We start from the raw sequence: 13,422 nt of genomic DNA, 5'->3' as shown, positions 1-13,422 counted from the left end.
ATTAATGGCTTTACTTTTCAACAGGGTGGCATCAGCATTAATCCAACCTTCGCTTTGGACCATTAACCAGTTTTTACACCATTTGCCAACCTTTGGATTTCCGCCTCCTTTTGCAGATGGTCACTGGCTTTTGCTGGGAGCTGATGAGCCCCGATCAATAGCTCCTGTTTTAATAGCTAAATGCAACGTGTACCTTTTTAAATAATGAGTTCTCTTGACAGAGTTCAGGCCATTACTTGGCTATTGATTGATACCTGTGTCTGCAGATGGCAAAACCACAACAAGCTCATTATTCTGTGGATGGGGGGAAAAGATATATAAATAAATACTTAGCAGAACCCCGCTGATAGTGGAGTTCCATTTACAGTATCCCAGATTCATTAATGTGAACAGCAGTTCCAGTTAGTAAACCTCAGTGCACAGTAAAATTTCCTAAATAAATACTTGGAGAAATTTTGCAAAGTGCATTGCATGTACAGGTGACCAGTTCAGTCAGAGACCATTTGGAGACTGGTGCAGTCAGTTTTGAAAAACAACAACTTTGGGTTATAACTGTGCATGGTAGTGATCTGTTGAATGTGACATAAAAGCCACTACAGGAGCTATAGTGGAAGTTTGGTGCTCATTTCCGAGTTTTTTGCTTCCAGAAATAATTCGTTTGCAAATAAAATGGAAATAAGTTCTGAATGTTTACTGTATTCCACTATCTCCCAATATAGTTCTGGAACTGGATATAATGGAACTGGATAGAATGTGGAAATTAACAGTTAGGGAAATTGGATTTGAACATATGTGTATGATGGTGTGTGTTTGCAAACACAGGTTTATCTTCACTTGACCATGTTTTATATTTACGCATACATTCCCATGCATATGTAACATATGTGTTTGTGATGTCTGGTTTGGCCCCCTATATCCCCATCAGAATTGGACTATCCCCAAAGATCACCTCATTCAACCCCAGTGCCTTCCATAGTATGATTTTAATTTGGGTAGGCCTGTCACATAAACTGTAACCACAGCAGGCATTGGGGTCTTGTATCTCCTGCCAGTTCAGTTCGCAGAAGAGGGGTTTCCAGTTTGCATGGTTTTAAGGAGATGCACTTCCCAAGCCGCACATCTGGCCAAGAGACATTATTTGGGTTTTGCAGGTGGAGCTGAATGGAAATTCTGTTAAGCGCTTGTGTCGAACTCCTCTGGTGGCAGCAGAACCGTGGAGGCAGCATTGCTGCCAGCTTCACAAAGGGACCTCTCAAAAGCCTCTTGCCTCCCACAGGGGCTGTTTCTAAACGCAGCCTGAATAGGGGCCTGATTGCACCTCTTTCCTTGATTACAGAGCAAGATTTCCTGGGGATGCTGCCTCCTGAATGACAGAGAAGCTTGCCACTCTGTAATTATCACACTTTTAACTGCAGAGTGAACAGATTTCTCAGAACCCTCCCCCCCCTTTAAAAAATACAGGTTACTGTAGGGCTTACCTTCCACCTGAGCCTTTGGCTTGGCCGTGGCTTTCTGTTCCAGATGGGTTTGGATGGCAGCTGCTTGCTTCTCTCTTGCAGTCATGCAGTGCCCTGTTGCCACCTCCCCTCAGTTTCACGACACTAATAACCACTTTGGCATTTTTCCAGGAGCCTGATGGCTGCTCTTAATTTGCATACATTTTGTAATCAAAAAACAAATGAACATGACCATAATATTTGCCTCCACTTGCATCTTCCTTGATGAGTGAATATAAATTGCTTGTTGTTAAGAATTCACCACTGGTAAACAGCCACTGCATTTGTCTGCTTCTTGCCCTGTTGTTAGAGGTTGAGGGCAGACCAATGTCTTCCCCTTCTGGTTGTGATTTGAACAGCTTGGACTTAATTCTCCTGTGGAAAATGGCACTTAAGAATGTTCCTAGTAACCCAGGACTGTACAGTAAATGGAAGCAGGGTGACATAGGCCCTTCAGAGCAATATAAATTATTTTGATCCATGGTGCTGTTTTTTGTGTGCATCACTTAGGGACGATTCAAACAACCACTTCCTTGTTGTTGTTGCTGTTTTAAATGAGATGGTGACATTATTGTCTAAATGGTCCCAGCTCCCAGTTTAGCAGATGGCTGCAAATGAGAAATGGGGAGCTGAGCAAATGAGAAATGGGGAGCTCTGACTGCATCAGCCCAATAATTTTCCACCTGGGGTGGCAAAACATCATCACGGATGTTGGGTGGAGGAAGGCCATAGAACACTTGTATGAACCAGCTCCAATTAAACCCCTTTTATACTTCCATTCATTCTTCCTAGAGCAAATTTATTTTGCACATTTTGAGGCTGTTTTCCAATCATGTCTTAATTTGATGGTGATCCAGATGGTCACCAGAGAAACAAGACAAACTAATTAATGGCTGCAAAGTGCTTCCAGGCTGCACAGTGCAGCATAAGCACAGTTTGTTGTCATTAATAATAATAGTAAATATCAGAGAGGAAGGAGATCTGCAGCCTTTCAGTCTGGTCCTGAAAGTTGTTCTAATTTACGGCTGATAATTTATGAGGATATAGCACCCTCTCTTAAAACAAAATAGCATGCATTTTGTCTTAGGTGCATAGTGTGCGGCAATGGAAGGAGATGAGGGGGGAAACCCCACATTAAGAAGGGAGAGACTACATGGCCAGTAGAACCAGCATGTTCCTTAGAAGTTACTTTGCTGGGTCTTACATGTGAGATAGATTTGGAGGATGTTTTAGCATCCTAGTCTATTTGCAAAGTTCAGAGCATATTCTATCTTGAACTCTGGACAGGTTTCTCTGTTATATGAGCAATGTTAGGCACTATCATCCATCATACTAGTAAATGATTGTGGACTTCAGATGAACTGTTCCATGGCATGCTTGCTTTGTGGGCAAGAGATCGCCTTTCTTATGTCACTGGTGAAGATGACTCAAAGGGTTGGTATGCATCTCACCCTTGTGATTCTTTGTGTTGGGAAACTCACCCTAGGCTGAGAAACCGGAGGTGTGATGCAGAGAAGGAAATGCATTCTCCAGATTCATGGCATTCATCTTGCTTCCCACTTACACTGTGGATCTCAGTGTCTTGGCTGGCAGAAAATGCAGTTTCTAAACTCCTGGGAAGGTAGTTTAAAAAAATGATATTTCATCAGGGATTCTGGTGAGCAGCGGGAACCTCACAATTTATAGCACTGTAAGTATCTCATAGAAGAGACTGAGGATGAACAATTCCTAAAGCATCCTAGAGAAGACCTACACTTCACCTCTGTTCCAACAGCACATTGTCCAGGGAAAAGGTGACTATGCGTCCTGTGATATTACTGATGATCTTTCTTCTGAGTCAGTCCACCGTCTCCCTTTCCGCTCTTGCCTTTTGGTGTTGGCCATCCCTTTGGTCATGACTGATAACCCTGCTGGAGGAAACCAGTAGGGTTTTTAGAGTTCTGCTGCTGTCTGGTGACAGCAACATGGGCTAGAGTGGAATTGCACTGTCCTCCCACAATCCTTCATTGCAGACACATCCACTCCATTCTTAGAAGTGCTTCATGTTTGGGAACTGCCTGAGGCATCAGATTGGGCTATGAATGGGAAGGGAAATATGCTGAGATGGAGGGAGTAGAGGTTTTAATATTGTTTTTAAGGAATAGCAAATGGAGATGTTCTGTGGAGCATTTGAACTGGCTCCGCTTACCATGTGATTTGATTGTTTAAAAGATCCTAATACAACCTGTTGTGTTTCCTGCTTTATTTTTTTATGTGCATCTTGCTGTAGGCACTTGGAGTACAAACACAGAAGAGCAGTGTATAAATAAATTATTATCAACAGCCCCAGTGAAGACCTGTTTAAGACAACTGTAAACCAGCACAAGAAAAGCACTTTGTGCAGTAACTTTTCAAAAAAAAGTCCTCATGAGAATTGATTAGCATTTGCTACAGTAGAACCATGTCAACGACCTTTGTTCTTTGGTTGTGGCTGATAGGAGTTGGAGTCCATTAATATCTTGATGATGCTCAATTGACTACACCTGTTGTAGTTCAACTTACATGATCTTGAGGATGGGAAGGTCAGATGGGCCACCTCTATCAAAGGAGCTGTTGGAGCCATTGCCATTGGCATGGCAGGGAAGTTTTGCCTGGGGTGTGTGTGTGTATGTGATCAGAATTGCAGTCCTACTTACAGAAACTGAGTAGTTGTGTTTGACTCCTGTAGTGCCTGTACTCAATTTCTCAAGAAACGCATGCTTATGTTTCTTTGCTTCTTCTTTTGAAATATTGATCATAGTTTTCAGGTTATTGTTCAGTGCTTTCAACACTTAAAATTCCCTCAGTTACTTTTTGGCAATTGCACAAGTTCCTATATTCTGCCTCCCCTCTACTTTCTTCTTGGCAACATAATTTCAAACATTTCCTTAGTCTATTTTAGTCCATTATTCTACTTTGTACTGTTATTTATGCCTATTGAATCAGATGAGACATCTTTCCCCTCCTAAACCAGGTTTGTTCTCCTTCATTTTGAGGATTATGTGAGCACCTTTCTTTGCTCTTTTGATTTCAGTCAGTTTTGAAATACAAATCTTACTTTAAGCTAGATTTATTCCCTTTCTGTCCCTGCCCCCTTTGTTAATACTTGTGTTTGTGAAATTCTGTCTGTCTCCCTAAAACTGAATGGATCTGGACTTGAAAACACACATTCTAAAGCAACCCTCTCCAACTTGATGCCCTCCAGACTTTTTGGGCTCCCAACTCATAACAGCCTCAGCCAGAATAGTCAATAGTCAGGAGTGATGGGAGTTGTAATCCAAAATATCTGGAAGGCACCAGGCTAATGGGGGAGGCTGGGCTAAAGGCTATGAAGATGAAGAAATTCAAAGAGGGTTAAGGTGTGGCGTTGGCACACTGATTGCATTTCTTGGCTATCTATGCCAATTTCTCTGCTCTCCTGCCCTCCTTATCCATTTACTGAGAGAGGCTATGCTTCCTTCCAGGCTAAATTAAAAATTCAGGAACCGAGGGTTTGATGAATGATCAGGTCAACACAGGCAGCTTTTGTTTTGCTTCACTTATTCAAACCAACAAATAGCACAAGCCAGGCCTAGCTTAGTCACTCCATTCCATTTTTTTTTAAAAAAGGAAAAACTGATCAATAAACCTAAACAAAAAAGATTATATTGATATATGGCTGTCTTCTCAAATCTTACAAAGTGAGCAAGATGCAGTTGGTACACAGATACAGATGGTACATGCTCTCACCAACCTCTAGTGCCCTCTAGAGATTTTGAACTACAAATCACATCCTTCCCAGGCAGCACAACTTAAGCCCAAAACATTTTTTGGGTGGGGAAGATGTAGTGATGGCCACCAACTTTAAAAGAGGCTTTTAAAGAGGGTTCAACAAATTCGCTGAAGATATCAATGGCTGCTAGCTATGGTGGCTGTGTCCTGCCTCCAGTATCAGAGGAGATACACAGCTGAATTACATGTAAGTTAAGAAAATGCTGTTGCACTCGTGTGCTGCCATAGCATCTGGTTAGCCACTGTGAGAACAAGATTCTGGGCTAGATGGGTCTTTGATCTCGCTCAGCAGGGCTTTTATATTCTAATTTGAAAAGCACCAGGTAGGTGAAGGCACCCCACTTGTCACACACCCCTCCAGGATGACAAAGAAGCATTTGTGAGCACTCTTTGAGTTTGGTCCATCAACCAGCTACAAATATACCTAATAGTTACCTCGTTCAGTCCACATTTTACCAGCTTATCCACAAGATTATCATGGGGACTGGTTTTCTAAACCTAGGGCTTGCTGATCAGAAGGTTGGCGGTTCGAATCCCTGTGATGGGGTGAGCTCCCATTGCTCTGTCCCAGCTCCTGCCAACCTAGCAGTTTGAAAGCACGTCAAAGTGCAAATAGATAAATAGGTACCGCTCCAGCGGGAAGGTAAATGGTGCTTCCATGCGCTGCTCTGGTTCGCCAGAAGTGGCTTAGTCATGCTGGCCACATGACCTGGAAGCTGTACGCCGGCTCCCTCAGCCAACAGAGCAAGATGAGCGCCGCAACCCCAGAGTCGTCCGCAACTGGACCTAATGGTCAGGGGTCCCTTTACCTTTAAGCAATTATAGGGCAGTTATGATCATGAAAAATTCACCTTTGGTTGGGGAAATGTCTTGAGTGAGCAGACTTTGGGGGGCTATTCCATATGAGCACTCACCCCAACTTGTTCAATGACATTTTCAGAGGGTCTTATTCTTAAATGGATCTTGTTCTTAAAACCAGCTGTCATTTGTATTAAGCAGAGGCTGTCACTGTCATGTCACAAATTAAAAGGACAATTTCCCGTAAAGTAAAATACTCCCCCCCCCCCCCGCAATGCACTCATTTGCCCCACACTGCCTTCAGGGTTGCCTAGAAAAGAACCTTGGTGTCCAGAGAAGTTTCTAAAAGCTAAGCCTTGGTGATCCTTGGTTCAAATTCAAAGCAGCTTGCAATGAAAGTGAAGTATGATTATTTGCATGTACCTACACCTGAAAAGTGTTATTTTCTGCTGTTCGAGAATGGCTTGATTTTTTTTCCAAAGTAGCAATTCTTTCCACATCTTGCTAATCTTGGACTCTGGGCAAATAAATGGATGGGCGATATGGACTGTATATAACAAGCCTTTGAGAGGTCTCTCCCTGTCATTGCACCCAAGATTGCACCCTCATTTTCTGTAATAGCTTAGTAACCAGACCCTGCTGAGGAGAGATGTGTACCTGAGATTTCTGCTTGCCACCATTGTTAAACCTAGTCACATGTATAATGGAGGCTTATAGGAAATGAAGTCGTTACTCTAAATGGCCCATGGGAACATAGAGTGACCGGCCAGGAGCTATATGGTTATTGTGAGGTCACAGTCACACACACTGTTTTCTTTAAACAGTCATATTAAAGTGCCTGTTCTTTGTTTGAATGCCAGTCAGCTCAAAAGCTGTTGAGAAAACTAAACTCATTGCACAGGGGGAAAGCATTTGCTTGCCTCCCCCTATTTTAGATGTAGTTGAAGTAATGTTGACCTGAAGCTTTCAGCCCTGATTTGTTTTTGTTTTGCATTTTTGGAATGCCAGGCTTGAAGATTTGTGTGTGTGAGAGAGAGATCTTCAAGGGTTGGGTTTCTTTCTTTCTTTCTTTCTTTCTTTCTTTCTTTCTTTCTTTCTTTCTTTCTTTCTTTTTGCAAAGGGAGGGTGGGTGCTTACTGTAATAAATACAAGGCAGCAGAGGTTATCATTAGTCTTCCTTTTAATAGTTACAGACACTGTTCTGAACCGATAATGGCCCAATAGCAGTATTGTTTCTAGGCAAATTCTTGGTTTTAAAAAAGGAAATATGGCAGCTCGCAGTGACCAGATTTTTGTAATAGTTAAAAGGAAGACTGATGCAACCTTTGTGGGAAATTGCAGCCAAATATAACTAGCAAGCTTAGGGCTAGTTAATGCACGAATGGGTTAAAACCACAAAATTTTATTGCTAGACTCAGTTAGGTCACGCCCCCTCATCTTTGGTGAATGAGGAAGTGAAGTCATAGAATCATAGAATCATAGAGTTGGAAGAGACCACGAGGGCCATCGAGTCCAACCCCCTGCCAAGCAGGAAACACCATCAGAGCACTCCTGACATATGGTTGTCAAGCCTCTGCTTAAAGACCTCCAAAGTAGGAGACTCCACCACACTCCTTGGCAGCAAATTCCACTGTCGAACAGCTCTTACTGTCAGGAAGTTCTTCCTAATGTTTAGGTGGAATCTTCTTTCTTGTAGTTTGGATCCATTGCTCCGTGCCCGCTTCTCTGGAGCAGCAGAAAACAACCTTTCTCCCTCCTCTATGTGACATCCTTTTATATATTTGAACATGGCTATCATATCACCCCTTAACCTCCTCTTCTCCAGGCTAAACATGCCCAGCTTCTTTGTTCACTCTCTTTCATCATGTCCTGATGACCAGGAAACATGTCTGGGCTTGGTACTGCTTCAGCTCCAGACCACATGCACAGAAATACGTTTAGCTCAATAATTTTGTACCTGTGTTCTTGCTGCTGCATGAGATAACACATGAATCTGACCTTTGATAGTTGTAAGTAAAGCATTTAAATTTACTAACGGTGTGGTCTATACATTGTGAGAGGGGTAGAAATGGGGAAGCGCTGTTAGCAGACTAAACAGGATATTAAAAGGGTCTAGCAGCCTGTATTCCTAAGGCTTCACTGTCGCTGAACTTTTAAGCCCTGCTGGAGCTCTCTTACTGGAGAGTGTGTTTAGCTCTGTGCTTTGAATCTAGGGATCCAGCCAAGTCCATGTAATTACTCTATATGGGTGATCTACATATATTTTCTTCCCCCAACAAAATTCTGGTACGCCATATCTAGTATGGCAAGGTCCTCTTTAAACAAATGAAGTAAGAAATGTATCCAACTTCCCCATGTATTCAACTTTCCCAAAGTTGCAGACAGTGCCTCCCTGGCATTTGCAGGAAATGACCATGAAAAATGTGCTATTGCTCAACCTTAATTTAAAGTAATGGCTACATGTGCATATATGATATTTGCTTCCCATTTTTTAGAACTAAGAATCAAACATAAGAATATAAGATAAGAATACATGCATGCATATACTTTATATAGAATCAGAGATGGAAGGGACCCTAAGGATTATCCAGTCCAACCCCCTGCAATGCAGCAATATGCAGCTATCTCATACGGGGATCAAACCTGCAACCTTGGCATTATCAGCACCACACTCTAACCAGCTGAGCTATCCAGGTGTTGCATTATATAGAATGCATGGTGACAGGAGTGGGAAGTTTATGATCCTGAAACCCCACTATATTTTGAGTTAACTCAGCTTTGCAAATGTGCAGCTATATCTCCAGAGTCTGCTGCTTAAAATGGTTGAGAACTATCCTTTTGGTCTCTAGGGCTAGATTAATGGCAGATGTCACACGGACCTGTAACTTGCTTCTGTTGTGCTAATGCTGGTCAACAAACTTGTTATCTTGCTCTCCAAGTTTTTAACAGCTTAGCTGAGGCCATATCATGAGAAGTCCATATATATCACTGTGCACTTGATTGTATGTTTATAATCTTCTTCCTATTAAACAGATTTGGGGTAAAATACTCCTGGGTTTACCTGGGAATTCACGGGTAATGAGCCCCTTCTTAAAATCTTGCCAGGTTGCTGAGGTTGCTACAATTGTTAAAGGGCCTTTTACATTTAACAATAGTTGTTGTATCAGAGTTTGTGAGAGATCCAGCTTCCTGTGCTTCTCCTTTTACACTTTTGGAAGAGTGGAATATGTTGTTTCAGGTGAATTTCTCCCTGTCACACAGGTGGGCATAGGATTATTCCCTAGTCTTTGCTGGTGGCAGCCCTGATCTTCAGGCTTGTTAATTCTGATGTGCTTTGAAATATATAAAAAAAGATTTAACAACATGCACCAGCAGAAAACAAAGCAGACAAATGGAAATTGATTTAAGATATAATTAAAATCAAATGACATTTTGTGTTCCATCGTGGAGAGGATGGTATACTAAATATTACCTCCCTGTGTGAATATTTAACTAGCTCCTGACTTGTGTTGCTCCCCCTCAACAATAGTTTTGACATTGGCGAGAGTTGATGAATAATTTTGAGCCATTTGTGACATGTAGGAGTGAAAGGAAGGAAATGTGCTCCCTCCCCACTATTATATTTATTTTGCTATTCCATATTTTCTCTGTACTTTGCCACCCCAGAGAGAACTGGCTGTTCTGCTGAAGGACTTGGATGAAGAGAATGAAAACTGGGAACAAATAAAGAAGATGGTTAAATTGACAACTTAAGATGTAAATTATGGTTCTTGTCACAGGGAAACATTTCCCCTCAATCTACTCAGCTGTGCCCACCCCCATTTCAGGAGAGAGCTGGGAAAAACCCCTTGCTTCAGTAATTCTGACAAATTCATATTTGCTCCAAAAATAGCAAATTGAAATATTTCCATGAAGTCAGATGTTTTACTGTGCATTCCCTCAGGATGGGATGGAGCTGCCTAGTCTCTCATTTTATTCCAGGAGTTGGTGTTAACAATGGCCTGCTTCCCATCTCGCCCACTTCCCTTCATTTCTAAAGCTGAATGCCTCCCCTCTGCTTTTCTGTACATTTCCTAGTAAGAGATGCCTGCTAGCTGTTGAACTAATGTTAGGCACTGTGATGGGAACGAAATAAATCCAAACAGGAATTTAATGATTATGGGCATGAAGATTTCTGTAGAGCTCTGCCCAAATATTGTCCAGTTGTGCTGGGTTCTACCTGAAAATAAAATTTTGGTGGTGTAGAAATTTCTCCAGGGGAGGGGGAAATGTTTTGCAATGTCTTACCTTTTTAAAAAGCTTGTTTGGCATCTTTGCTTTCTCTTACTGATGCTATTGCTTCTTCCATCCCTGGAGCAAGTCACGTAGGTAATCTCATACAGTCAGGGGTTCCATGGTGAAGAGGTTGACATCATAATGTTATGCAGCCAGTCAGATTTAGCTGCATGATGACATCACTGAGGGCCAGAGAGGGCAGTTGAGCATATAGTGAAATATGGGCAGTGTGGATGACTAAGAGCAGCTGGGGGAAAAGGAGCTAAGAATAGGAAGTGTTTGTCAGGGCCAGGGAAAACATTGGCAAAAGAATACGTAGTTTTGGTTCAAGTCTAGTTTAATTTCACTCCATATTAAGGATGTATAAGAAGCTTCTTGTAATTTTCCCCCAAAGTGCTGTAGTATGCTCTCCCATAATAGAAAATGCTTTACATTTCTTTGTTCATCTGGTCTGTGAGACAGACATTTTTGGACTTCACCTCCCACCATCCCAGACAAAATTGGCCATGGTGGCTGGAGCTGATGGAAGTTGAAGTCCAACAACATCTGGAGGACACTATGTTGACCACTGCTGGTTTATACCTATAGTGGGAAGTACTGATCTTACCAAGGCCAGCTGTTGAAGCCATGCCAGAACTGTGACTGGAATTCAAGTTTCCTAGGTCTAAGACCATCCTTTTACGATCTGGACTGTATTGACAATGATGTGAACTGAACTGTTTCTCTTAAGAAGCATATTTAAAAATAATCCCCCTCTTTGCCCCCAGAGTTATATGGATTAAAAATATATAGGTTTCCAGCAGAAGCATTACTGCCACCACAGGGGTGATTGCTCTTGTTCTCGAATCCTGGTTGCAGGTTTCCCACAGGCAACTGGTTGGCCCCAGAGACCAGGATGATGGATTGGATGGGCCATTGATCTGATCTAACAGGTTCTTTCTTTCCATGATTAGCGTAGCTAGATTATCGTTTGAGTTTCCCATATAGGACTGGAGATGCCCCAGCTAACCCCATGAACTTCTGATTCTTCAGTGCTGGGGCCAAATTAAATGTTCTATGAGGGTGAATTTGTGCATGTTTAAACAATAGGAGCTCTTGGCACACTGCCAATTATGAGGAAGAAAGAGCTAGTGGCTGTTGAACACTTTCCTCTTCATAGGAGCCAACTCCTAGCAGCCAAGGTCCATTCAACCCTCCCAATAAAATATTTGAGGGCCCCACCCCAAGTTCATGGACATTGCCATTCAAATGGTGCATGTGTGTGTCTTGTGATCAATTACGCAGAGGGGGGCTTACTTCCCCAACAGTATTTTATTCAAGTTGGCAACCCTGTTCCTGTTCCATTGTTTTCCAGCTCAAAATTGTGCTCTCTGTTTTGTTTTCTCCCCACAAGGGAAAAAGATACAGGGCCCCCATATATTTTCTTCTGCTGGTATGGAAGCAGCTTGCGCGTGGCATGGCAGCCCTGTACCATTTTTGCAAGAAAGAAGCAATCAGTGCTTGCTTGCTCTTCCTCCAATCTTGATTTGGGCCTCCAAGGCTGCTTTTCAATTTTTAAAAAACATGAATTGGAAGAAAGAGCCACTGAGCACAAGTGTCGCACCAAGTTGTGCCCTCCCTTTATAGCTCTTAAGAATGAGCAAAAATGCAAATTCTAATCCATCAGCAGAAAGTTCTTGCCAGTGGACAGAATTGCACAAATCATACGTAGCATTGTTTCAAATGCCCTAATTAGCATCCTGCAGTTTTGACTGATAGAATTGCATTTGTCTAGAAAGGATGATCATACTGTAGAAAAAGAGAAAGAGTGTGTGTCATATTTATGTATGACCATTAACATTCCCATAGTTTTTAAACTGAGTGGACAGATCTTGTATCAGCATCTGGAGTCGTCGCCCCCCCCCCATTACTGTGTTTTGCTGCCTCCAGTGCTGGCCGTTGGATCACAGCATAACTTCCAGATCCCTCTCTGCCGCTGAGGTAAAAAGTGTCCTTCCATTGTGATGTTCCTCATTACGTCTTGACCCTGACCCCTAATGCCGAAAAATGGGAGGCTGATCTAAGGAAGAGGAGGAGGGTGATGACAGGATGATGTGACGAGAAGGCAAAACTGTCAGAACAATCCCAGCTGGCCGCGGAAAAAGCCTCTTGGTTGTGACTGGCAAGGCCGGCTTTCGCGTGCCAGCCATGGGAGGTGAAAATATCTCTCTCTGAGGCAGGGGGTTAGAAGGGGGGGAGGGGCTTAGAAAACAAAACATAACATACAAAGAAAGCATACATTTTCCCAGTTCCCTGGATCTGATTTACCAGTTCCTTAAAGGAGTGAAAGCATGCCATTCAGATGGCTTACTGCATTCAGGGCTGGCCCAAGACATTTTGCTGCCTGAGGCTTCTTCCATCATACCTGAGGGTGATTTAGAAGCACATATAGCTCTGTCTGTATGGCATATACTATACCTCTCTGTCTTCCAGCAGAGGGAAACAACTGCAGGGCTCAGAAGGGCTGCTCCCCACAGCTTCCAGAATCTGCTTAAGGCAGCAGCCTTGCTTTGCCCAATGCCAGTTTTCATGTAACAGGGCTGCAGGAGATCAGATGGCCCTCAAAGAACCATTACAAGAATGTAAAATGGCCTTGATAGGTGAGTTCAACAGTATTCTGATCTAAGCAGTGGCCACCTAGATGCTGCTGGGTGATGAAATGGCTGCCAATAATGATGGCATGGCAACAACAATGCTCACAGTTATGCAAAGGATGTACAAAATCCTGCTTGATCTTCCTCATCTAGTGAAATCCTTGATTGGACCAAGGGAAGCAGGATTCTGCTCCCACTGCCTCTGCCCAATCATTGTAACACACACACACACACACACACACACACACACACACACGTGTGTTGCCTGTGTTGCTGTTGATTTGTGCCTTTGAGTCAATGGAACAACATCCAGCTTTAACCAGGCTGGTGTGTGTGTGTGTGTGTGTGTGTGTGTTTGGAGCCCTTTTTAGGATCCCTCAGGAGCTCTGAGGGGGCATACGACTGGCTCTGTTCACTCCTATTTTCATTGA

General features: G+C 42.8%; 1 protein-coding gene and 1 long non-coding RNA gene across 29 annotated transcripts in view; one reads left to right on the top strand and one right to left on the bottom strand.

The window, feature by feature from the left end:
- Nucleotides 1-13,422, top strand: part of NRXN3 (neurexin 3) — a 1,209,742-nt gene that overhangs the window by 76,548 nt on the left and 1,119,772 nt on the right. The gene's annotated exons all lie outside the window — the stretch shown is intronic.
- LOC310707178 lies at nucleotides 9,652-12,937 on the bottom strand. The gene is made up of 3 exons (XR_014526377.1): nucleotides 12,816-12,937; nucleotides 10,371-10,540; nucleotides 9,652-9,796 (listed from the first exon to the last, which is right to left on the bottom strand). It is a non-coding gene; the product is annotated as an uncharacterized lncRNA (long non-coding RNA).

Source organism: Podarcis liolepis, assembly GCF_965112155.1.
Source record: "Podarcis liolepis genome assembly, chromosome: 1".
NCBI lineage: Eukaryota > Metazoa > Chordata > Lepidosauria > Squamata > Lacertidae > Podarcis > Podarcis liolepis.
This window is presented reverse-complemented; position numbering and strand designations above follow the sequence as displayed.